The sequence below is a fragment of the Chenopodium quinoa genome, unplaced genomic scaffold (assembly GCF_001683475.1).
Source record: "Chenopodium quinoa cultivar QQ74 unplaced genomic scaffold, ASM168347v1, whole genome shotgun sequence".
NCBI lineage: Eukaryota > Viridiplantae > Streptophyta > Magnoliopsida > Caryophyllales > Amaranthaceae > Chenopodium > Chenopodium quinoa.
In genome coordinates, this window is record NW_018742951.1 from 5352424 (window position 1) to 5380422 (window position 27999).

General features: G+C 37.6%; 1 long non-coding RNA gene across 2 annotated transcripts; it reads left to right on the forward strand.

Moving 5' to 3' along the window:
- The first annotated feature begins 19712 nt into the window (after positions 1-19712).
- On the forward strand, positions 19713-27982 carry LOC110728561. Of its 2 annotated transcripts, none has more exons than XR_002512720.1 (7): positions 19713-19913; positions 20014-20173; positions 20413-20717; positions 21255-21397; positions 21902-22071; positions 22189-22350; positions 22708-27982. It is a non-coding gene; the product is annotated as an uncharacterized LOC110728561 (long non-coding RNA). The 2 variants fall into 2 exon arrangements; XR_002512719.1 differs by having other exon boundaries at positions 19717-19913; positions 22227-22350.
- The last annotated feature ends 17 nt before the right edge of the window (positions 27983-27999 follow it).

Sequence of the window (27999 nt, forward strand, 5' to 3'; positions counted from 1 at the left end):
CTTAGTGAGGAATTGGTTTGGAATGAATCGATTGAGTTTTTACTTGAATTAAAAGAATTGGATTGAAAAAGTTCTATTTGAATACGGCATTGGTATTTCTTGATAAATTAAACATGAATGATTTAAATTACGTTTTACTTATCTTACGCATGATGTACTTAGCATAATTTGCTAATACGTACTTTTGTTTTGGCTTTGCCCTGTTTACCATTTATGGTAAACAGGTGAACTTTTCAGGTGGAAGTTAATTGATGCATACTGGAGTCCACGGGAATTTCACCTAGCTTAGGAAAAGTTTGACTTTGTTTTGTGTCAAAAATTATGAACAAGTTTATTTAAAGTTTTATTAAAAAGAATAAAGAATTTTCCCCTGCAAAAGTATTTTTGTTTTAAAGTATAAGCCTTGCGTTATTACGCGACGGTAATACGCCCAAGTCTATCTCTACGATATTTATACGTATTCTTCTACATATTCTGTAGAGGGAGATTTGGGGGTGTTACACCACCCTCACAAACCGCCTTAAGCAAAGGGCTGCTGGGCTGCTGCCAGCTAGCAGTGCCTGCTAGCCCTGCCAGCTAGCACTAGCCCAGCCAGCAACCTCGCATCCCCAGCCAGGCAATGCGTGCTGTCACTTGGCGATGCATGTGCTGCTGTTGCGTGCCAGTGCTAGGCGCTGCTAGCTGCTGGCGCTAGTGCTGGCCCTTGGCTCTCTCGCCATGGCACACGCACACACCCTCTCGCATTGCTAGCACAGCCAGGCCAGCATACGCATAGCCCAGCCAGCGCACTCACGCACGCAAGGCTTAGCATGCGTGATGCTAGCGAGCCACGCATGCTGGGCTTGGTGCTGCTTGATAGCTCTTCCTCGCATACACTCGCATATTGATGTTGCTGCGATGCCTTCCACGTACATGCACACGCACACAAGGCCTAGTATGGGAATGTGCTTGTGCGAGGGGCCTGCGATGGTGCCTAGCACCCAGGCACGCATGCTGCGATGCAGTGCCATGCGAAGGCATGCATGTGCGTAGACATGATGCTGTAATGGTGCGATAGGCTAAGGTACAAGCACACGCACACACGCACAGGCCTAGCCATGCGATGGTGCTGTGCTTGTGCTGCGATGGTGCGATGGGCTGCGATAGTGCCTAGGCTTGCGCCTAGCACGCATGGCACGCCTAGCACACCATGGTGCGCCTAGCACACACATGGTGTGCCTAGGCTTGTGATGAGCTAGCCTAGCCTAGCTACGGCTATGCTCGTACTTGTTGCTTGTGATTTTGCGACGCTCGGTCTAGATTCCCTAGGCTCGATATCAAACGTCTATATTCGTGAAACTCCGTCGACTCATTAAATCCTTTCGGATTAATTCGTCGTCTCGGATCGGTGATTCGATTGGGTTCGACCCGAAGGGTTCAGTTAAGATTAAGCTGTAATATCAATTGTACCTTGATATTACTGATCGGAAGCGGCCTCCACCTAGGCATTCCGATCACTTGATCTTACTGAAGAATTAACTCTGTAATAATTCTGAACCCTCTATCGGAAGAATACACATGTTGGAAGGACATCATTCCTTTCAATCTCCCACTTGTCCTTCCGGACAAGTGTGCATACAGTGTATAGCCCATTTCCTATGTCTCTTAATGTTTCTTCGTGAACTATAAGGTAAGATTCATCGTCATCCTTATTACGTTCTGAAGTGTTTCTCGATCTCCGAGTTCGACTGTCAATAAGCAGATGATTTCTAAAATCCATCTGAGCACGGCCATGCATTTTCACAGGCTTGCTCTTCGAGCGGCCTTGTAAACAACAAAACATTTTCCATGTTATTAATAGGGGGACAATCCCAGTCTTGCATTGTAAGTTCCTCTTACTAAGAGGACCTAATCTCCCGGGTGTTCCCGTTATGATCCCCAGTTACGGCAGACGTTAGGCAACATCAAATAGACTAGTTCTCAAACAAGAAAACTTCACAATACTCATGGTCGGAGGAAACAGGTTCTGATAGTCATAATGAGAAATGTACTTATGACAATTTTAAATTTCTTAAAGTACTCTCATAGGTCTTATCCAGTACAGTTCCAAACTGTACCTGTGCAAATGATTTATGATTGTCACGTCCTCGCAGCACAAGAAACGATGCTGTAAATCATATTACACACTAATCTCTGGTGGTCATCAATCGTCCATCAGTTGGATGACCTCGATTAGGGATAACTTTCGATTTCAATATTCAATGTTCACTTAACAGGTGTTTCTTTATCCAAGACATGGTCTTGATACCCTGTTTTGGATATTTCTATAAATCGAATGGACTCATTATTTAATTCTGAACCACAATTAAAAAACAATGGAGTGAATGATAATTTTGCACAAAAATTAATTACTCTATAAATGAATGGTTTCATTACAGTGTCTTACATTAAACATCGTACTTAATTAAAACACATGTACAAGGAATTTCAAAGCCAGTCTCCAACATGCTTGATTCCCATCGCCTCAATGTGCTTGTTGTGTTTCACGTGAGGCAGCGGTTTAGTCAAAGGATCGGCCACATTATCATCTGTGCCAATCTTACAAATTCTGATTTCACCTTTGGATTTCCATTCCCTTATCATGTGAAATCGCCTTTGCACGTGTTTGACCTTCTGGTATTCTCTCGGCTCCCTGGCCTGAGCGATAGCTCCATTGTTATCACAATAAAGGTCTATCGGCCCCTTGATAGAGGGTACAACACCAAGTTCGCTAATGAACTTGCGAATCCAAATAGCTTCCTTGGCAGCTTCTGAAGCGACCAAGTACTCGGCTTCAGTTGTAGAGTCTGCAGTGGTGCTCTGCTTGGCACTCTTCCAGCTGAACGCTCCTCCATTCAGACAGAATACGTATCCTAACTGTGACTTCGAGTCGTCTCTATCAGTTTGGAAGCTAGCGTCGGTGTAACCTTCAAGAACCAGTTCTTTGTGGCCTCCATACACCAGGAATTTATCCTTGTTCCTTTTCAAGTACTTTAGGATATTCTAGGCCGCAGTCCAATGCGCCTCTCCTAGGTTTGATTGGTATCGGCTCGTTGCACTCAGGGCATACGATACATCTAGCCTTGTACATATCATGGCATACATGATCGATCCGATCAGCGAAGCATATGGGATCTGATTCATTCTTTCTCGCTCAACAGGTGTCTGTGGACATTGTTTCTTGCTGAGAGTTATGCCATGAGACATGGGTAAATGCCCTCTCTTGGCATTCTCCATGTTGAATTGAGCCAATACCTTATCAATGTAAGTACTCTGGCTTAATCCAATCATCCTTTTAGATCTATCTCTGTAGATCTTGATGCCCAATATGTATTGTGCCTCTCCTAAGTCCTTCATTGGAAAACACTTTCCCAACCAGCCCTTTACGGACTCCAGTAATTTTTTGCTGTTTCCAATGAGAAGTATGTCATCGACATACAGGAGTAGGAATGCAATATCACTCCCACTGACCTTCTTGTATACACAAGATTCATCTGGATTCTTGATAAAACCAAACTTGCTAATGGCTTCATCAAATCGCAGATTCCAACTTCTGCTGGCTTGCTTCAGTCCATAAATGGATTTCTTCAGCTTGCAAACCTTTCCAGCGTTGCCTGGATCGACAAAACCTTCTGGCTGTGTCATATACATAGTTTCTTCCAAAATTCCATTTAGGAAGGCGGTTTTGACATCCATCTTCCATATTTCATAATTTAATATGCAGCAATCGCTATGATGATCTGGACGGATTTTAGCATTGTAACTGGTGAAAAAGTTTCATCATAGTCAATCCCGTGGATTTGTCTATAACCTTTTGCCACCAGTCTAGCTTTGTATATCGATACATTTCCATCCTTGTCTGTCTTCACTTTGAAGATCCATTTGCAACCAATGGGTGTATAACCCTCGGGCAACTTCACCAAGTCCCAGACTTGATTTTCAAATATGGAGTCCATCTTGGATCTCATGGCCTCTTGCCATTTTGCAAAGTCAGGGCTCGTCATAGCTTGCTTGTATGTCGCTGGCTCATCACCATCCATGACTAGGACGTCCTGATCATCGGTTAAGACGATACCGAGGTATCTGTCTGGTTGAGATCTTTGCCGTTGCGACCTACGAAGGGTAATCGGTTGAGCATTTTCATTGTCATTTTAATTCTGACCAATTTTCTTAGATGCTTTCAAAGCATCTAGATTGTCAGTTTTATCAGGTTGACATTGTTGCTCGTCCTCTCGAACTGCGTCAAGTTCGATTTTCCTCCCACTTGTCATTTTGGAAAGGTGATCCTTCTCCAAAAAGACACCATCATGAGCAACAAACACTTTGTTCTCGGATTTATTGTAGAAGTAATACCCTTTGGTTTCTTTTGGATATCCTACAAAAAAACACTTATCCGAATTGGGGTGAAGTTTGTCTGAAATTAATCTTTTGACATATGCTTTGCATCCCCAAATCCTAAGAAAAGACAACCTAGGAGGTTTCTTAGTCCATAATTCATATGGAGTCTTTTCAACAGCCTTTGACGGAGCTCTGTTCAGTGTTAGTGCTGAAGTTTGTAACGCATGTCCCCAGAAAGAGATAGGGAGTTCACTAAGACCCATCATTGATCGAACCATGTCTAACAAGGTTCGATTCCTCCGTTCGGATACTCCGTTCCATTGAGGAGTTCCGGGAGGTGTCAACTCTGAAAGAATACCATTTTCTTTCAAGTGATCGTCGAATTCATGGCTCAAATATTCGCCACCTCGATCCGATCGAAGTGCTTTAATTTTCTTGCCAAATTGATTTTCAACTTCTTTTTGAAATTCTTTGAATTTCTCATAGGATTCAGATTTATTTGACATTATTGTAGATGTAGCCATATCTTTTATTGTCAATGAAAGTGAATTCTAAGATGGCTTAGTTCATTTGGTATCAATCCATTGTCTTTGTGTAAAGCATGCAATTTAATTTGAACATATGCTTGCAAGACAATTTTGAAACAACTATTGTCAAAGTCTTACATGCAAAATAACTAGGTGTCCAACACCAAGGATCATAGTATGTTCAAAATCATGATGAAAAACTAGGATTAGTTTTAATTACATCTCAAAGACAAAACATGTGCATGCAAGTAGACCGAAAAACCATCTTCGTCGTCTTTTTGCTCTTGCACCAACACTTGATAAGCTTCTCACTAGGTCCCTGAAAAAGGCAACATAAAGTGAGTCATACATGGTATCTAATACCTATGATAAGCTTAATTCACAAGTGCTTAGGAAGATACCTGAGGCAGATGCTCCATTCCTCTCTTCCTTTTCTCGAAAGAGCTTGCATTCTCTCTTGAAGTGGCCTTGCCCACCACAATAGAAGCAACGCATCTTTGCCTTAACCTTGAAATCCCTCCTTCTTGATGATCTTTTGGTTTCCCCAAATGAGTTGGCTCGGTGAAGTAGCTCCACCACATTCTTCAAAGAATGTGTCTCCTTTCTTTCAGAAATGTATGCCCTTAGTGCATCATATCCTGAGTGGAGTGAAGTGAGCATAATATGACCAGCCATTCCATCTTCTAATGGAATTCTGAGGAGTTCCATGTGCTTGAAGAGCTTAGTTATTCTTGCCACATGGGATCGGAGGGGCATACCCGGTCTCAACTTAGTGTTGCAGACTGTAGACCAAAGATGGTACCTCTCTTTCGCAAGACAACCTTGATCCGATGGCTTCACATTCATGTCTGTAAGTGACCTAGTCACTTCAAACAAGAGTCCATCATTGTTGTCGTTGAAACTCTTAGAGAATCTCACACCGACAACATCCCTTAGTCCTCCAAGGAACAAGTCCGGGAAAGAGAATGGAAGTTTTTCTTTCCATTCTTCCGGGATGGAGTTAACCATGAGTTGTGATACTAATTTGCAATCATTTGACCATTCACAATAAGTTTCGTCACTCAAGTGTTTCTTGGTACAGAGGGTTGGGAGCGAAGTATCCAGAACATATTCCTTGGAACAACTCCGGAGAGTTTTCCTGAGTTCCTCTTCCCATTCTTCAAGGTTTGTTAAGTTAAGCTTGATAGCTAACTTTTCGGGGAGTTCCGGGCACACATGGTTGTTGTTTGAGTTACTTGCAAACATTGTTCTACAATTGAAAGAACTTGAAACGAAAAACCATTCATAAATCAATAAGTTGAAATTTAAAAGCGTTCATGCATATTTTCAATCTTATTGAGCATTTTATCCACGCATCTATAAAATTGTCCCTTTTAGGCGAGAACAAAATGATTCCGAGATCCCAAAGATCAAGAAATGGTTAAGCATGCTTTGGCTTGTCTTAATCATTAAATATCTTAAGGTAAGCAATCCAATTGTTAATAGCTCTAAGCTACTCTCGGTTTGATAAAATGTCGCATCTAATGCATCCTTGACATTTTATCTCTTTTGCCACGACATCTAAGGACTCCTTAGTGATATCGTTGAGCTTACCCAAGACAACTTGTATACCTAGTATACCTTACGTTCCTTGGGAAGTAGTGATGTCTCGCTTTGGCGTAGTCCATCACGTACGCACATTAGTTCGGTAAGTGTTGTTCTTGGAACGACAAATTTTAGCTCAATATTATTAAGGGACCTAGGGTTTCTATGTTGGTTGATTTAAGTGAACTTAACTAATCATCGCAACATATAGAAATCCTAGACATGCATCTAACATTCATATATAACAACAATATATATATATATATATATATATATATAAAGCATAAAAATAGATGCATTTGGCAACTAGCATGACCCCTTGAAATCTTCAATTTCCATGGGTCTTCATCTTGGCTCGTCTTCATTGAAACGCCATCTTGAGACATCTTGGCCAAAATAAATAAACTAGCTAGAATGACTAAGATTAATCTAATAGTACAAAAATACTTAACGGTTCGCAGACCGTATTTAGATTTTCAAGAATACATAACAGAACGCAGTCCGCATTTTCTATACTAGTCGGGCCCCACTAGTTGCCATTTCAAAGACCCGTTTTGAAAACAATCTTCCATTCATCCATTCACTATTTATGAATGGACCATGCAAATTACGAAATACATAATTAAACACGCAAAACTAGTAACTAACTTAGGTGGTTAATCCAATTAACGCGCCTAATTAAAACTAGTCAAAGTTGTTTAATCGATTATTTCTAAACGCAAATTGCTCACGTAATCAAATAAGCTCCCACTAAATTCCGCATCCATACTTAATTAATCCGATTAATTAAGTCGGCATAACCCATAATCTGTCAAAATCAAAAATTTTGCAAAAGCCGGAAAAACTGAGGTCTAATCTCGTTAAAAATAATTACATAAATAATTAAAAACGGAAAAATTTTCGCAAAATTGCATAGCTCAAAATCAAGCAAAAATCCCACACAAGTGCTTGGTGGGTGCGCACTATGGCTGCTAGGCAGCCTATGCCTTTTGCTGTGGTGCGTGATGCTAGCATGCTGCGCCCAGCACAGCAAGCCACGCTGCTAGCACCAGCGGCCTGCCAGGCATGCTACGCATGCTGGCTAGCAAGCTGGCGCCTGCCAGCAAGTGGTGCGCTGGGCTGGTGCTTGCTGCCATGCTGCCCAGCAGCATCCCCTCGCAAGCCAGCCCCTTGCCACTGCTTCACGCACATCAGCCCCAAGCCTCCCCCCCACACAACAGTCACTCAAGGCACACCCATGTGCGCACCATAGGCAGCCACATGTTTTTGCCTTAATTTGCGTGCCATTTCTCAGGATTTTAATCCCGATTTACGTGTGACATAAAATTAATCTAAATTTATTTTAGAATTAATTTTAAGGGAAAAAATGAAAATAAAATAAGTCCAACTTAATTAAATTCAATTTTAACGGTGCACAAGCCTAAATTATCCAAAATTCATTTTGAAATAATTTAGGTCTTCTTTTATGCTTAAAATTGAAATAGCTATGTCCATAATTAATTTTGCCAATATGCAAATTAATAATGGATTTGACAAATGGGAGTTGGAAAAATAAATTAATCATCTAATGATAAAATTTTTCAACTTTCATACTTTTGTAAAATACCAAGATTACATCTTCCAATATGAAGATTAATCAAATTTTACTCACAAGTATTTGAACTTGATGGATTTTAATCAACCAAACATAAAAAATCCAAACTTTGTTCATTATGGAATTTAGGGTTAGGGTTCGAATCATTTAAAACTTTAAAGATTAGAACTTTAACATTTTAGGAACTTAAAATTACAAGTTCACAACAAGCTTTCACATTTTATTTCAATTTATTTGCAAAATTTGTGAAAAACAAGTTTATGTGAAAAATGGTATATCAACTTAAGCACTAATAAAAACTCCATTATTATGCTTAAGGATATTTTTAAAACCAGTAGATTAGTGATGCAAATTTGCATTTAATCTAACCTTGTAATGCTTGCATTAATCAAGGCTTAAAAAGAATTAAAATTTTCGTTGAAAAACGAAAAACCCCAGAAAAAATGGGTTTGGTTCGAATTTGGCTTCTGAACAGCCCTTAAAAGGGTTGGAACTGTTTCAGAAGGTCGATTCTACCCAAAATTCACTATTTTTGAGCCAAAATCTGGGTTCGACAGCCAAATCGAGAATAAAACCGAGTTTTAAAATTAATTAAAACGAGCTTCTAATCTAATTAGAAGAACATGAACCAGAAAAATAAACTCTTTTAAGACACCTTAATTAACAAGTAATTGCAAAAATTAAAAGGAGCATGGCTCCGATATCGCTGTATGGTTTCGTAGTGACCCGACACTAAGCGGAAGGAAAACACCCAAGACTCGCCCCTTAATTAAAGCAATTAACAAGCATAATAAACATAATTAAGAAAGACTAAGAACAAGAATTATACCTTTGTTGCGTGCTTCGCTCCCGAAGAGCTCTTACTTCAAAATCCCGAAACTACGAGATCTCCGACGGATCGTACCCTCGACCCGACCCGAGCGTCCCAAGTCTTGAAGATTAGTCAAGACCCGGACAAACAGAACTATGAATTTTACGAATCAAAGGTTTACTCTAATTACAAGAGTTGCCTTTTTAATTCCACTCAAGGTTGTGTTTCCCAAATACCCAAGCCTTTGGTATTTATAGGGAAATGCACCATTGATTTTCATTTCCCAACCAATGTGGGAGAATGAACAATTTTGACAATTAATTTAATTCCAAATTAATTTAATAATTAAATCAATCACAATGCAACAAGTGTCAAGGGGAGAGAGAGAGTTAGGTGAGGACCATGAAGAGGTGGGGGGGACCATTGCCTTGGTCCCCAAGGCTTTGCCCAAGCCTTGGTCCCCACCCTCACAAACCACCTTAAGCAAAGGGCTGCTGGGCTGCTGCCAGCTAGCACGCCAGCTAGCACTAGCCCAGCCAGCAGCCTCGCATCCCCAACCAGGCAATGCGTGCTGGCGCTTGGCGATGCTTGTGCTGCTGCTGCGTGCCAGTGCTAGGCGCTGCTAGTTGCTGGCGCTGGTGCTGGCCCTTGCCTCTCTTGCCATCGCACACGCACACACCCTCTCGCATAGCTAGCACAGCCAGGCCAGCATACGCATAGCCCAGCTAGCGCACTCACGCACGCAAGGCCTAGCATGCGTGCTGCTAGCGAGCCACTCATGCTGGGCTTGGTGCTGCTTGCTAGCTCTTCCTCGCATACACTCGCATGTTGTTGCTGCTGCAATGCCTTCCACGCACACGCACACGCACACAAGGCCTAGCATGGTGGTGTGCTTGTGCGAGGGGCCTGCGATGGTGCCTAGCACCCAGACACGCATGCTGCGATGCAGTGCCATGCGAAGGCACGCATGTGCGCAGACATGCTGTTGTGATGGTTTGATAGGCTAAGGCACAAGCACACGCACACACGCACAGGCCTAGACATGCGATGGTGTTGTGCTTGTGCTACGATGGTGCGATGGGCTGCGATAGTGCCTAGGCTTGCGCCTAGCATGCATGGCGCGCCTAGCACACCATGGTGTACCTGGCACACACATGGTGCGCCTAGGCTTGCAATGAGCTAGCCTAGCCTAGCTACGGCTATGCTCGTACTTGTTGCTTGTGATTTTGCGACGCTCGGTCTCGATGCCCTAGGCTCGATATCCGACGTCTATACTCGTAAAACACCGTCGACTCATTAAATCCTTTTGGATTAATTCGTCATCTCGGATCGGTGATTCGATTGGGTTCGACCCGAAGGGTTTAGTTAAGATTAAGCTGTAATATCAATTGTACCTTGATATTACTGATCGGAAGCGGCCTGCACCTAGGCATTCCGATCACTTAATCTTACTGAAAAATTAACTCTGTAATAATTTTGAACCCTCTATCGGAAGAATACACTTGTTGGAAGGACACCACTCCTTTCAGAATAAAGGTCATACCTAGGATTGGGTTGACCATTGTTGATTGCATTTACTTGTTCTTTGTAAGGGGAGGGGGAGCATAAATCATTTAGCAAATAACATTCGGAAGTCACATGATCATCACATCCATAAGTATAACAAGACATCATTTGTATTGACATATTTTCATTAGATTAACTAGATGCATGTGAATTTTGATATGGGGAAGGGGATAGAGAAGAGAATTGCAATTGATCAAACTTAGAAGACAAAGCATCTAATTTTGAATTAATCATATTTATAGCATTTACCTCATACTTTCCTCCCTTCTTGAGATGCTCCTCTCGTCAAGACTCCAATTGATGTAGTTTTGAACTACATCTTCGATGATCTTTAGCGCCTCCATGGGTGGCTTGTTCCTGATTGGTCCTCCCGATGCTCCATCCAACAATATGCGATCCACGCTCAAAAGACCTCTATAAAACCCATGGAGCAAGAGCCAATCTTCCATGCCATGGTGTGGGCATTGTTGTTGGTAGCTCTTGAATCTCTCCTAAGCATCATAGAGAGACTCGTCGGGGTCATGTTGGAAGTTTGATATTTTTGACCTCAACTCCGCCGTTTTCCCAAGAGGAATGAACCTCCCAAGGAATGCCGAAGTCATCTCATTCCATGTGTTTAATGACTTTGGAGGTAACTTATCAAGTCAATCACTTGCCTTTCCCATAAGAGAAAACTTGCACATGCTCAACAAAATGTATTCCGGAGTCACCCCATTTGCCTTCACGGTGCTACAATACCATGTGAATTGCTTAAGATACGCGATGGGATCCTCATGCTTTGCCCTGGAGAATTGATGACCCTCTATCAAGGTGATAAGGGCGGGGCTTATCTCAAAATTGTTTTCTTCGATAGCAGGAGTAGCAATCCCACTTGCTTCTTGATATGGTGGAGGAACACCAAACTCTCTTAAGGTTTTGTTTGGAAGAGCCATTTGAAAGTGATGGGGAGGTGAAGAAGTTGGAGAATTAGTTCTTGACGACTCTAATGGAATGGTGTCTCCACTAGACTCACTAGAACTAGAATAATCGAAATCAACAACCACTTGTGGCTCACTTGAAGTAGCACCACTATCTCTTGCTCTCTTTTCTCTTCGGTTTGCCCTTACAACCTTTTTAAGCTCAAGATTCAACGGTACAAGAGGTAGTGCTCTATTGTTGTGTTTAGGCATAAAACAAAGAAGACTAGATGGGAGATTAGTAGGTTAGTCAAAGAAAAACAATGAAAAATAAAGCAATAAAATGAACTAGTCTCACATATTTCACAAGTAACTCAATGCTTAACGCCATTCCCCGGCAACGGCGCCATTTTGGTAGAGAGATAAATCGGTCGTTGGACAATCACCCTAAGCCAAACAATATTTCTACCTAAACCAACCTAAGACAAGTCTAGGGTAAGCATAGGATCGTATCCACAGGGAATGGGTATGAGCACACCAAGATTATGAAACGGTTGTAATTTAGTTCGGTCACAAATTAGGGGTTTTGATTAATTAACTACTATGGAGACAAAAAATAGGGGGAAATGGGAATCGACACCAACCAAACCAATGGATCAATACAACAGGCAAGCATGAACACAAATTGGGCGATAGAAAGGGCACTCAACATTGTCTTCTTTCGAAGCCACAACACTAAGCATTCCTAAACCAAGTTCAACAAACATGATAGGCCAACCAAGTCTCAATGATAGAAAGTAGACTACTAACTCGGGTTTGTCTTTCGATCGGTCCAAGATAGCATTAAGGCACAAGTAATTGGGATTTCTCGCCTAATTATCGTAACTAATACTACTACAACATCCAAAAAAGGAACCGTAATCAAGATAGAAATTCGGTTTAATCATAAAAGAAATGGTTCACAACCAAACTTCATCTTTCAATGCAAGCATACAAATGAATACATGAGCAATAAGTGGCCATCCAATTACACATGTAATTAACCAATTCTTAAACAATCAAACATCAACCCAAAGTGAACATGCAAGCACAAATATCAATCAACCCATGGCTTGGTTGGGTCTTCACCCAACCCCTAGCTAATTAACTACTCACTAATTATGGTGTAGAACATCATAAAAACAAGTTCTAATTCTAGCATCAATCTAACAAGTTAAAAGGAGTGATAAAATCTAAGTTGATTGAACATGCAACAACAAATAATCAAGATTAAGAGAGAAATTAACAATTCAAAGCAATTAAAAACAGAAAATAAAGAGTAAGAGATAGAGGAAATAGATTACTAATGAAGCTTGAAAGTTGAGAAAATTTTGAAATTGAGGATACAAACTTCAATTAATCTACTCCAATGATTGAGTTTGAGAGTAACAAAGCTAATTAATAAGAGTTTAGAGGACTAACTAAGAGATAAGGGTCTAAGAAAACTAAGGGAAAAGAAGATCAGTAAAAATGAAGCCAAGGGTCGTATTCATACGCCCAAAAATCACATAGTAAATTACTTCCAAAAAGTCGAGTAAACAGAGCAGGAGCGCCCGCTCTTCTTCATAGGAGCGCCCGCTCCGGCAGTCTTGCGTGCCCGCTCCTACTTCTATAGATCGAGGCAGATTGCGGGAGCTCGGGGAGGATCGCTCACTCCTTCTATTGTGCACACCCGCTCCTGCTAGGAACAGGGAGAGGCAGATTGTAATGCCTTGAATAGGAGAGGCCGCTCCTTTCTTGGTTCACGCTCGCTCCTGCTTGGTGCATGCTTTCGCTAGAGTTCTTCATGTTCTTGCTACTTGACTAATTTCTCATTGCATCTACAAACACGAACACACACATAAAAAGGAATGGGTAAGCCAAAAGCTATAATCATGCACAAAAGGAGTTGGAAGGGGGTTGAAGAGGGGAAAATGACTGCAAAAATCGTGTTAAAAATACCATGATAAGTGGAAAAATAAAACACTTATCAATAGCTTTTGTAGAATTTAATATATAGCCGAAATAGCGGGACGGTGTTAGTTTTGGATAGAGTTTTGTATTTCAATCGTATCTTTTTCGTTATAGCTCGAAATTGAGCTTACGATATATCATTGGAAATATAATTTCAAGGGCTATCCAACCATATCAGATTTGGATAAAAATTATGAGGCGCAAAAATCAGACTTTCTCGGTTTTGGAACGATAGTTATGAAAAGAGGAAATTGGGCTAAGGTATATGTGGATTTTGGCCTAAGAAAAGTATTTTGGTCCATAAAATGGCTAAAATGGATTATAAAATGATAGTGGGCTAGAACAAAAGGACTATTAAAGTAAGGACATGTTCTCTTAACTTATATCAGGTACTTATTACTTATTCCTTAATAAATTTAGATCAGACCATAAACATTCAGATTAGACGAGATCAGAACTTTTAATTATCATTTACTTATTGCTAAATATCGTTAATTGTGTATTACAAAAAATTATGAAAATTACATATTTGAAAACTTTATAATGAGATGAATCTAACAAGATCTATTTTGACAGTGTTTTTCTTTATAGATTAGTATTAAAACGCGGTCAAAGTTTAGTCAAATTATTAAATCAGATCAGACCAGATCATCAGATCAAACCAAATCAGACCTTATGAAAATCATGTCAGATTTCCTTGTTTCAGGTGAAGAGAACAAGTCCTAATTCTTAGATCCATCATGCGAATCAGACCAAATTAGGCAATGAATATTATTTTGTCATCAGGCTTTGTGCAGGGAGACATTTTTAGGTGTCTACACCTCCCTAGTGACTTTCCATACTACACATATCTTAAAACAAGACCCCAAACTTCTAATCTCTTGAGCAATCCAGTAACAGGTCATCTCACCACCTTTTTGTCATTGAAGCACATCGACCACTCCAATTGAGTTAGTATAAAATGTAATCCATTGATACCCTTTATGCTTTGCCCACTAGATACCCCTCAAACAAGCTAGAATCTCTTCTTCATTGTAGCGCTTAAGAAACCTTACAAAACTCCCTACCCCCATTCTCTTGATCCGTGGCATTAATCGTGAAGGCCCATCCTATCCCTGCATTGCCTGTTTGTTTGTGCCAAGATCCATCGCTTAAAAAAATCATTTCCCATTGTTAACCGAAAGGCCATATGCATGGTATTAATTACTTCCCTCTACTCCTAAGGTGGCTCTAACGAACCCCCAGAGGGAGGCCATTACTCTTTTCCCTAATCTTTAGTGTACCTAGGATCCTTAATTCTATTCTAAGAAAATCATCCACATAGCTCGTCTCATTTTTAAAGACCCTTTCATTTCTTATAATCCACAATCCCCATTGAACACACGCAAAAACTTACATTCTCTCACTGTGCGTGGATCCATTGTTTCAAAGGAGTAGATCCATCATTTTCTGAGCTAATATGCAAGGAGCAATTATGCCATGCATATTTGCCAAATCACTACAATAGAAGAGGTGCTAAATATCTTCCTCTTCCACTTCACAAAAGTCACATAAAGTGTCCACCGGTACCCCTCTGTGGTGTAAATTACCCTTTACTGCTAAGCCATTCAAAATCAATTTGCACAAGAAAATACTCCACTTTGGTGGTATGTTTAATTTCCAAACAAGTTTGTAACTCATCATCCCTCGCGTGTGATAGGGATTCCTGTCATTATCAAGAAGAAAGGCATATCCAATTTTAACCGTATAGATACCTGAACGATGATTGTGCCAGTACAAGAAGTCGTCTTCCTCTGTCGTTGAAATCTCCATAGATAAAATCTGATAAACCGAGTCACATTCAAATTTCTCTCTCACCATTGTCACATTCTAAACCAGCCTTGGTGATCTTGTTATCAAGTAACAAACTCTTCCAGCCAATTCCAATCAACATTGGGTCATATCTGAGAAGAGGGATATGACCATTCACCCATTTCATATTTGCGATCTTCACCTTTTCCCTGTTGTTGATCTTCCAAGCAAAACTTGAAACAAACTTCTTATCTATAGTATGAAAACCTTTCCCCTCCCCAAAGAAGCATTACTACGGATAGTATGCATAGCATGTCCCATACTCAAGGAGAAGGAGCGAGTGGGGGAAAGGGAGTGTGCCAATAATAGTTGGGGATCATAGTGCGTGCATCCGATATACTTGCTTTAACAGCAGTGCATCATTGAGGTTAATCATTGACCTAATCCCTAGTCCTCCCATTTCCTTTGAGAGGTGAAGGGTATCCTTTCCAATCTAGTGCATCCCTTTATCTCCATTTTTATCCCAACAGAAATGAGTAATAATATAATCAATTCTACTTGCAATTGAGAGTGGCAATTTGAAGCATTTCATTACATGGAAGGAGATACTTATGGGAACTGAATTAATTAGAATAAGCTTTGCTGGTTACGAAAGCTTCAAAGAGCCCCAAGTAGTAACTTTCTTCACCACTTTGTCAAGTAGAAACTGGAAAGATTGTATCTTTCCTGTCATTAGGTCCACTGGTGCCCCTGACTGGTGCTCCACAATCAAACTTGTCTGATCTTTAGAATGCTCTTATAGTTTCCACATTTCGAAAGGACACTAAACTATTGAATTTGATAAAGGACTTGATAAGGTTAAGTCTCTAACCCGAGACCTCCCCAAATTTCCCTAAATAACTAACCATTGTAACATAAGACTCCCTTAAAACCTTAAGGAAAAAAAAATAAAAATAAATAAATAAATAAATAAATAAATCATAGCATCATTAGAAAAATAAAATGTGAGATTGACGGTGACCTCCTAGTGACTTTAAGCCCTTTGATCTGCTTGAGATTCTCCACCATGATAAGCATTTTGGATAGAATTTCCATGAAGAAGAGAAACAAATATAGGGAAAGTGGGTCCCCTTGCCTTAAGCCACATTCTGGTTAATAAATATCCGAGACCTGCCCATTGATCAGAGTCCGTTATGAAACTGTAGACACACACTGAGAAATCCACTGAATCCACTTTGCCGGGAAGCCATAAGCCTATAAAACCTTTACGAGAAAAAGCCAATTTACTCAATCATAAGCTTTAGACATATCAATCTTGATGGCCGCCGCCTTATCCGACACTCCTTTATTAATATTTAGTAAATGCAGCAGTTCATGACTTAAAAGAATATTATCCTCCACATATCTACCTGTTATAAAGGCGTGTTAGTATTCCGTTATGAGCGCAGCTCAAGAAACAACCCTTTCATCTTGTTGACCAAACATTTAGCTATGCTTTATAAATGCTGTTACACAGGCTTATCGAACGTAATTGCACCGCCACTTCGTCCGGGGTTTCCACCTTAGGAATCATAACCAAGATACAAGCATTGATTTCGTTAAGCATGTAACCTGTAGAAAAGAAGTATTGAATGAACTTGCCGCCACTACCTTCGCACCCACTTGTTCCCAATGTTTGTGGAAAAACTCCTAATGAACTCGTCCAACCCTTGATACTTTAGATTGTTAATGGAGAACATCGCCTTTCGTATTTCTTGTGCAGTGAACGGTTTGATTAAATCATGACTATCCTCCTCAGTGATATGCGGGAGATCAAGTTCTTGGAGAAAAAGGTTCATCCTCTCTCCCACCCATGTCAGGTTGACCTCAGCCGTCTTGTACACTTCCATAAGAGAGTTTTTAATTAATTTTCCAATTGTTATCCATTCATCCAAATCATTGCGCAAGGTTAGAATTTCCCATCTTTTCTACCTGTGTTACACCTTATTAAACATCAAGCTAAGGTCGAAGACATTTCACAATAATTTATCCATTTCTCTTTAATTCGTTGTTGCCAGTGTTGGAACACTATAGCTCTTTGCGCTAGTTTCTCGTTGACAGTCACCACATAACTCAAACCTTCATGAAGTGTGCTAATATTAGCACTGTGACTCACCATTGCAATAGTCGCATTTCTCTAAATGACCACCCCCCCCCCCCACACACACACACACAATTTCTTATTATCCAAAAAAAAACCATCCGTTTAGAACTGTAACCAATCTGATTTAACCCGAGAAATTCAGGACTACATACACCTAAAAAAGCCTTCTTGACCGAAACTCGATGATGAGTAAAACCTTTCATAACCGTTTGGTTCAAGTAGAGTGTTGTAATAAAGGAGCATTTACTTTTATTATAAAATCCAATTAATTATTTCATCTTTCTAAGCCATACTCAAATTTATTTCTGTCTTAAGCCCAAACCTTTTATTTAAAATTTTCCATTTAATTCTTAAGCTCAATCCCGAATTCAGTAATCTGGCACGTCAAACCTAAATGCATTCGTTGCGTCGCACGAGCTACTGATCTTTTCTGTAGATTTAATCCTTTTTTAGTTTTATTCCTATAATATATCATTGCTTTTCGAGGGTCACAGGCACCGTGTTATACTCGTATTCTCTCTAATACTCTTATTTTATTAATCTTCCATCTCTCTTATATTCCGAAATTGCTCTTTCGAGTACTCCTATATATTAATACTTCAAATTCACTCGAAGCTCTATCGGCGGTCTACGGCAGGAAAGCTTGATCATGAACCCTAAGGGTATCAATCTAGACCCAATTTGATATAATTTAATTAAATTTGATTTACAATTTATTTGAAGTTTACTAACAATTTATTAATAAAGATGTAATTGGAAGGTTTTGCGATCGACGTAAGTAAATTTAATTATTCCTTCCTTTTGTGTAATTAATTCTACAATATTTGTTCATGCTAGCTTCATGTGTTTAGGAATCGTATTTCTAATTCTTATTATCATGTTTAGGCTTTAGATTAATATTTTTAGTATCATGCCTAGGGTCATATTAAAATTATTTAGTATCATGTTTAGGATGCGTTTAATTTGTTCTCTAATTGTTATATTGAGTTGCTTCCTATTTTATGCATGCTTGTTTAACCTATTTGATTTTTTATATTTGTTCTGATCACCATATTGCATGTTTTATTCAAAACGTGTAATTGAAAATCACACTTAATAAGATGATTTGGACAACTAGTTTAGGTACCTAGTAATCTTGTTACTAAGTGATCACAATAATTAGATTTATGTGTGCATTAATATTCAACCAACTTAGATTAATTAGTTTGGAGAAAATTGAATATTGTTTGTATGTCTTTTGGTTGAAATTAATACATATCACTATAAGAATCGAGTAAAGGCTAATACGGGCGGATCAGAATTGACTTCATGACTCAATTTCATACCATTATTCCCGAATATCCAATCATGATTCAGGACCATAATGGAATACACAATATAATGAATAGGGTGTAACCTATTTGTCCCGTTTCGTAGTTGTCAATGATCCATGAACGGTTTACAATTTTCTTAAAAAGTTATTGGCGTTTCCCTACTTTTTCGTCCTTAATCGTTAAATGTCAAATCCAACTTCCTATAGTTATCAAGCATATTCACAACATTCTTAACATAAGCACACTTCTAGCGACGCCTACAACGACCCAAACTCGATCTATCTGTAAACGACCTGAACTCAACTCAAACCTAAATTTTACCCGATCTAAGCTAAATTAGCACTTATTGATCCGACCCAAGCTTAACCCAAAATCGATTTGACCTGACTACAACTCAAACCAAACCGATCTGACTCTACCTAAACTCAACCTGGTTTGAAATTGACCTAACAATTACTTAATTCAATCTAACCTGTTTTGATCCGAACTGATATTAACCTGATCCGATTTTAATCCAAATTGATATCAACCTGATCCAATATTAACCCGATCTGATTTAACTCGACACGATTTTAACCCGACCTTATTTCAAACCAACCAAAGTTTTAAACCAACCATAATTATAACTCAACCTTTGATTTTAAACTAACCATATTTTTAAACCTATACAAATTGAATGAGTAATATAGTTAACTAACTATACTTGTAGCCTCGTAAGATCGTACGGCTGAAGAGTAAAAACAACCTTAAAAAGATGATATTTTGTTGCGTCTATATCACCATATTTGGATGTCGTCTTTCAATTTGTCACTAGTTTATTATTCATCGTCTCACTTATGTAGGTATGACATGTCATAGATAATTCGATTTTAATTATTTGGCTTAAACATGAATGTGACACCTGTTGTCTTCATTAATATTCTTACACTGATTTAAATGATTGTCATTTGTTACTCGCATCTATCTATATCTATATCTATACTATATTATTAAAAAGCGTTTTTAAATAAATTTAGAGTGCCACATGACGCTCTCCTCATTTAATAAAGTTTTTCATTCCATATCCTCACCCCTTAAAAAGTGTGAGTCTTCCCCTTATGAACAGTAGCCACGTGTGGAGATGACATGTGTGAAAGCATAAGCAAATCACTACAACAGAAGAGGTGCTGAATATCTTCCTCTTCCACTTCACAAAAGTCACATAAAGTATCCACCGGTACCCCTCTGTGGTGTAAATTACCCTTAACTGTATAGTTTGTCGTTCCCACCTCCGGCCGCCGTGGAGGTTCTCAATTTGAATCATCGTCGTGGATTCCCGATATTTTTCTCATAGAATTCAGGTGAGAAATTCTTCCTCCTGGATTTATTTATTATTTCCTTTTGCTTATTAATTTTGCTGGTAATTTGGAAAAATTCGTGGGGTTTTCTTGGTTTTTGTAGGCGATTTATTTACAACAGGGAGACTGATAGGAATAGAGGGCTTATATTAGTAACAACAGGGAAAGCATCAAAGCAGTGGGATTGTTCTTAAATTTAAAAAATTAATCAGTCATCAAAAAGCTTTCTCAATCAATTATACACCATCTTCCTATTTGCTCAGGTGAGGGGTCAATTAAATTAACCGCATATTTTGTTTTGCTCTTTTCTCTTCGCCTGAGTTTGCTCACGCTGCTAAAGATGTGCTTAAGGTGTTAAGTGAGGTGAGGAAGACTTAAGCATCAGCTGGCTAATGGGGGGTGAACGAGTGAAACTCATACAAGGAGAGAGAAAGAAAGGAGGGGAGGATGGGGGGTTGGTTGGATGTATTCTTAATTCTAATTTATTCTCTATAATCCACAGTACAAATTTTCGGACGATCAAGCTCAACTGCAAACAAGGGCATCATGTCAAGCTCAAGTGCTAAAGTTACGGATTCATAACTCAAACAAGGGCATCATATCAAGCTTGGTTGTTACTCAATATTTTTGGCTACTTGAAGAGAATCCGGATATTGTTTCAGACTTTCAGCAATAAGAAGCAAGTTGTATATTATGACTATTAAGAACAAGAAAGCTTCAGTGCATGAATAGCTACAATCTGAGAAGGCCAAGACAGTTGATCAAAGTAAGAAGAGATATGGATTTTCATCATCTAATACCAGTAATGTAAGAATTCAAACCTATTTCCTCAATTTATGCGTTGCATGGTGCTAGAAAAAAGAGTTTTTAACTGCTCTTTATAAAATGTATTAACATTCTTTTTCTGAGATGAATTTAATTTAACAGATTATATATAAAGGTATTGCTCCTTTGTATGTAGTTTGATAAAGTGGTCTAAATGATTTGGTCAAAGCTAATTAGTAAGAAGCATATTGTACTTTGGGGCTAGATGAGAGTCAAAATTGAGAAAATCAGCTAAAATTACTTGAGATTTGGGTTTCCGGTCTTGGAGAAACCAATTAGGAAGAGTTTTCAGAGGCAGTGAAACAGGAAGCAAAGTGGAGAGAGACTGTGATGTTGAAAGGAGAAAGATATCAAGTTGAGAAACTAGGAAAATTTCAATACCTAGGGTTTAGTCTCACAATTTTGTTAATTTAATTATCAGTTATTGAACTATATATAGGTTATACTTATTGGAGCCATAAAGATTTTAATGACCTATTTAGTTGTAATTTTGATTTTTTTTCCATTTGGTTCTTATAGGATAATCAAATTAAATGATGAGGCGGAAGAATGGGCATGGATTCCGATAAAACAACTCCATTCTCCGGCAATCTACGGAAATACCAAGCTAGCTTAATCACTCGAAAATCATTTTTGTTCATGTAATTGAACTTCAGTTTAAGGTATAAAACGACTGTGAGCTTTCTTCTCCACTTATATTCTTCTCAAATTCCTATTTTTCAGCTTTATTGTTCATTATTTTCATTTTTTTTTAACTCTTGCTTTTGTGTTAGTGTCTATACAATTTTGTTATAATTGGCATTTTTTTAGGGTTTACAATTGATTTGCAAATGTTTCTTGTGGGGTGAGTTGGTGGATTGTTAGATTGAAAGCTCTAATATAATGCACCATGCTCTACAACAATTTTAATGTATTAGCTGCTTACTTAAATTTTAAATTTGCTTATTTATAATAAAGGGGCTTCTATACTTATGGTTGGACTTTCTAATCGGATCTTTGCAGTCATCTTTCTTTTTAATAATTATTACCGAATTATGGAGTAGAATTATACTGTTACATTGCAAGTTTGGAGTTTACTTGTGAACATAAAGAGGGAAGTAAATTGAGTTTATACCTTTTTTGATAAAATGATTTGCATAGCTGAACTTTTAAAAATACCATTGCAGTTACCTCTGATTTCTGCATCTTTGAGGTTACTCCTGTTATATGGATGATCAGTCTTGGACTACTGCCAATCCTTTGGATTATCTCTGGCTGATGCCTTAAAGCATATGGTCTTTGAGTATCGGGTTGCTCCTTAAAGCTTGTGGTCTTCATGGTACTTTCATTAAAATAGGTATATTGCTATTGTTTGCATATTGATTTTTGACCATAACGCTCTTGTTAGCGATTACAATGGAAAAGTTGAATACGAGCTTTCTGATATTTGTGCTTGTATTCTGATGCTTTTTAGTTCTCATCTCACTCCTAAAGTCCTAATGTTGTTGTTAGTGGATCTTGAGTATTCTACTTGAAGATGAAGGGAGATTATCATCGTTATATTGCCGAGTTTAAATCTGGTGATGAAAGGAAAACTGCTGCTGAAGATACTATGAATGCTTACAAAGCTACTCAGGTTTGTGTGTTTTATTTTAGTTTTCTTCAATTTTTTTGATTTTGTGCCATTGACTTTATCATCAACTCTCTTTGTTTGATATTTTGTTGCCAATATTATTGACTGTAATTTTGTAAGTGCTTACGTTTTCTTTTTTTTTTTTTTTTTTTTGTGTGATTTTTTTTCAATAGACTTCTCACTTTTGTTGCCTCATTTGTTATTGGTTATTTATTTAAAGCTTTGTATTTGAAAAAGACTTTTAATGTGATAATGCCTCATTGCTACAAATGCTATAATTAGATTTATTACTGAGAATTATTTGATTGTAAGAAACTAACAAATTTGTAAGTCATAACAAACTCTGCCACTTGTTAACAGGAGTAGCATGAGTGTGTCCAGTCGTCCAGCATTACACTTCCCAAGCAAAACTGATTTATATGTATACTAGATACTAGGTACTAGATACCAATCATGAACAAGCCACCCACGGAAGCGCTAAAGATCATCGAAGATGTAGTTCAAAACTACACCGATTGGAGTCCCGACTAGAGGAGCATCTCCAAGAAGGGAGGAAAGTATGAGGTAAATGCTATAAATATGATTAATTCAAAATTAGATGCTTTGTCTTCTAAGTTTGATCAATTGCAATCCTCTTCTCTATCCCCTTCTCCAAATCAAAATTCACATGCATCTAGTTCATCTAATGAAAATATGTCAATACAAATGATGTCTTGTGATACTTGTGGAAGTGATGATCATGTGACTTCCGAATGTTATTTGCTAAATGATTCATGCTCCCCCTCACCTTTCATAGAACAAGTAAATGCAATCAACAATGGTCAACACAATCCTAGGTATGACCTTTATTCCAACACTTATAATGAGGGATGAAAACATCACCTAAACTTTGGTTGGAAAGGGGATCAAACCCAAGGAAATGGTCAAGGTCAATATAGTGGCCAAAGAAATGTTCAAAATAACAACCAAGGAAATTATAAGAATCAAGGTAATAGTAACTATGTGTCAAATAACCAAGTGAACCATCAAAATGACAATAGGTACCATCAAAGGGGTCAATATTCTTCTAATAATAACCCACCTGATTTAAATGGAGGAAATATACCAACCCTTGCTCCTATTCCTCAACCCCCTCTCCAAATTCAAGCTCCCCCTCCTAAGTCGAGTCTAGAAACCACAATGGCAAAATTTGTTAATATGCAAACAAAGAAAACCAATGACTTAGAGGAGAGTATCAAGCAAGTGCAACCCCCACAATAAGATGCTAGAAACTCAACTAGTTAATGTACTTAAAAGTAACAATCCTAGCACCTCTTTGCCTAGTCAAGCTATTGATCCTTGAGAACATTGCAATGCAATTATGACTAGATGTGGGACTAGCATAGATGAAACTCCACCTATGAGTTTGCAAAAAGAGAATGAGAGTGAGGAGGTTAAGGAAGAGAAACAATGTGAGGTATCTAAGTCAAGTGAGGATGAGATGGTTGTCATGACTGAATCCACCATGGTGAGCTTAACCGAAAATTGTAGTGCGATCATCAAGAACCATTCATCCACTAAATTAAAAGATCTCGGAAGTTTCTCTATTCCTTGCTCTATTAAGAACATTTCCTTTGAAAATGCCTTATGTGATCTAGGAGCTAGTGCGAGTTTGATGCCTCTTTGGGTTTATGAGAAGCTTGGTATAGGTGGTTTGGTACCCACCAATGTCACTCTTCAACTTGTCGATCGATCTAACAAATTCCTTAAGGGTAAGGTTGAGGGGTAAATTTCTAAAATGAGAGTGAAATATGTGCGTGAAATGTGTTGTAAGTGTCGTGAGTGAGTGTTGTGAGTATTTAAATACGAGGGGTAAATACGGAATTTCAAAGAAAAAATGCGAACGACACCCAGTAAATTGGGAGCGCGTTTAATAACCCCCAAAAATGAATCTATTACATCTATTAGATTTCTTTGTTTCTTTAGATTTCATATCTGCCACGTGGTGTCATGTTTAAATGCTTTCAAAAATGAATATGCTAGACATATAAAGTAGAAAATTAATATAAAAATTGCTAACAGAGTTTTAGTTACAACAAGATCATAAATGTGTCTAACATGAGAAGGGGGTTATTGAAATGTTAAGGATTACAAAGATCTTTATAATATCCTTCGCCACATCCGCGGATTAGTTTAAGTTGTGAATCTTAAAACCTTGCTACAAATGTTCTATTAAGTTCAAGCTAACTTACACGGTTACGCGTCAGAGTATTATCAATAATTCCAAGTGATTCATACAGTGCTTTCATCATATCCGGATAATAGTTGTCGTAATACTCAATCATTTGAACCTTGTTTTGAAAAGGTACTCCAGCCTGCAAAAGAGTACAAGGTAGATATTTTTCAGCAAATCATGGTCTAATTACATAATCAGATACTTATGTAATAGTGAAACATACCCTGCACAGGTGCGAGAAAAATGTGAGAAAGTGTATGACAAAAACTTGTTTGAATAGCGATTTCGTCACTTGGATTCGCTCTTTGTGTTGGTGGCGATTTAACAAAAGTACTCAGATTTGGATCATTTGACAACTTAGCCCGCCAATTCCGTAAAATCTGTGCATGAGCCGGGTTTTTTCCAACAACATTCTTCGCGCAATCGACCAGCTCTCCAAGTTTGGTAATGCTATAAATTCTAGTTTGTTTTGTCCAAAATCTAGGCGAGTACAGAAATTTTGCTATTGAACTAGCCAATGGTTTAAAAAAAATAAATCACAGGTAATTTTATGCGCATTAATTTCATAACATAACAAAATGAATCATTATAACATTTCACAAATTAGGCTATCATTTTCTTTTACATAAAATAAATTCATTATGGTTATTATTTAATATACGAAAATATTAAAAACACAGAACATATTCAATTTTCTTAAAGGGTAAAAATATGTAAATATCAAAAGTCAATACCAATGTCAATGTCAGTTACAGTTACGCCTGAAAAATTGATACATATCTCTTTTGTGTGCGTCACTAAATAGTTTACAAGCTTCGCTAATTGAAAAAGTCCCTATAATTTCATAATCTCTCTTCCCTTGTGGTCTCTAGGCTCACTATATAGCCTCATCCTTTATTTTTTTTTTACTTTTTTTTTACGGAAATCATCCTACATTTACTTTGCTTTAAAAAAATTATTACATTTTCAAACATGGGATGTTAGGTGTGTGGGATGTTTGGGGTGAGAATGAGAGTTTTAGTCCTAAAGTATTTTAAGCAATTACGGATATGATAATATGTATACACATTACCCTATTAAAGAGTAATGAGTCTAATGACTATTATCTTTAAATTTTTTTTTTTAAATAAAAATCAATTTAAACTATGGGGTGGGCCTAGTTTTTAAAATGATAATTCACTTGTTATCACATCAAAAGGAGTAAATTAAATACGAATGATGCAATGAACTTTGAAAAATAATACTTTGTAAAAGTATTAAAGTTTACCCCATAGCAAGATTTTCTGTTAAAGTGCGAGTTATCAGCTTAGTTTCATCATTGTTGATGAGTTGACAATCTATCCAAATTTGATCTAGTAACCTTCTCAAATCCGTCCAAGTCTTTTTTCCACCATCTACACACTCACAAATAAATTAGCATATTTGATAAATGGATTACAACACTTAATTAAATAGAAAAGTGAGGTTAATGAGTTACACCAATGCAATTACCTTGTATAATTGATTCTGCAACCGCTAACACACGATAAGGCTTATCGTTGCTTATATAGATGCTATTCTTGTCCAAAAATAACTTGATTCTAGAGGAATAACCATGCATGACAATCAACCTCAAATCTCTACATATGTTATTGATAAAATGTTAATAAGATAATAAAAATTGAAGGAAATCATTTGAAAAAGTGAGTTTACAAAAAGTAATACTTACTGGATAATTAATTTTAACATATCGGTCATTTGAATAGGGATTCCATTATAATCGAAGATACACCAAGCTAGAGCGATTATTGTTTATCCAAGTGGCTAAGGTTGTTCTAGAAATGTGGTAAGCTAAAACATATTTTGTCCCAGCTACAACCAGAAGAAAACAATCCACAAACCCAGAATGAGCGTTTTTGCGAATAAGTTCAAATATCTTATTGGCCGTAACTGGTTCATGTTCAACCATGTAAAATCTCAGATAAGAAGTATTATTGTCCATAACTACACTGCCGAAGTACTCACCAGTAAACTTCATTTTTTCCTTAACAAAACAAAATTTTCATTACGTTATTATTGGTCTTCATGTTTTATAGAATACCATAAATAGAAATATTAGATTAAACAATAAATATTTTTTCAACTCAAAACTTAAAACCGTAACAATTCGGGGTTTAGGATTAGTGACAAGTTTAGGACGATGGATGACGACAACGTTGATTGTTACGCTTTTAAGTTTTGAGTTAAAAAACTATTTATTGTTTAATCTAATATTTCTATTTATGGTATTCTATAAAACATGAAGACCAATAATAACATAATGAAAATTTTGTTTTGTTAAGGGAAAAATGAAGTTTACTGGTGAGTACTTCGGCAGTGTAGTTATGGACAACAATACTTCTTATCCGAGCTTTTACATGGTTGAACATGAACCAGTTACGGACAATAACATATTTGAAGTTATTCACAAAAACGCTCATTCTGGGTTTGCGGATTGTTTTCCTCCGGTTGTAGCTGGAACAAAATATGTTTTAACTCACCGCACTTCTATAACAACCTTAGCCACTTGGATAAACAATAGTCGCTCTAGCTTGGTGTATCTTGATTATAGTGGAATCCCTATTCAAATGATAGATATGTTAAAATTATTTACCCCGTAAGTATTACTTTTTGTAAACTCACTTTTTGAAATGATTTCCTTCATATCTTATTATCTTATTAACATTTTACTAATAACATATTTAGAGATTTGGGGTTGATTTTCATGCATGGTTATTCCTCTGGAATCAAGTTATTTTTGGACAAGAATATCATCTATATAACCAACGATAAGCCTTATCGTGTGTTAGCGGTTGCAGAATCAATTATACAAGGTAATTTGCATTGGTGTAACTCATTAACCTCGCTTTTCTATTTAATTAAGTGTTGTAATCCATTTATCAAATATGCTAATTTATTTGTGGGTGTGTAGATGGTGGAAAGAAGACTTGGACGGATTTGAGAAGGTTACTGGATCAAATTTGGATAGATTGTCAACTCATTAACAATGATGAAACTAAGCTGATAACTCGCACTTTAACAGAAAATCTTGCTATGGTGCAAACTTTAATACTTTTACAAAGTATTATATTTCAAAGTTCATTGCATCATTCGTATTTAATTTACTCCTTTTGATGTGATAACAAGTGAATTATCATTTTAAAAACTTGGCACACCCCATAGTTTAAATTGATTTTCATTAAAAAAAAATTAAAGATAATAGTCATTAGACTCATTACTCTTTAATAGGGAAATGTGTATACATATTATCATATCCGTAATTGCTTAAAATACTTTAGGACTAAAACTCATTCTCACCCCAAACATCCCACACACCTAACATCCCATGTTTGAAAATGTAATAATCTTTTTAAAGCAAAGTAAATGTAGGATGATTTGCTATAAAAAAAAATATATAT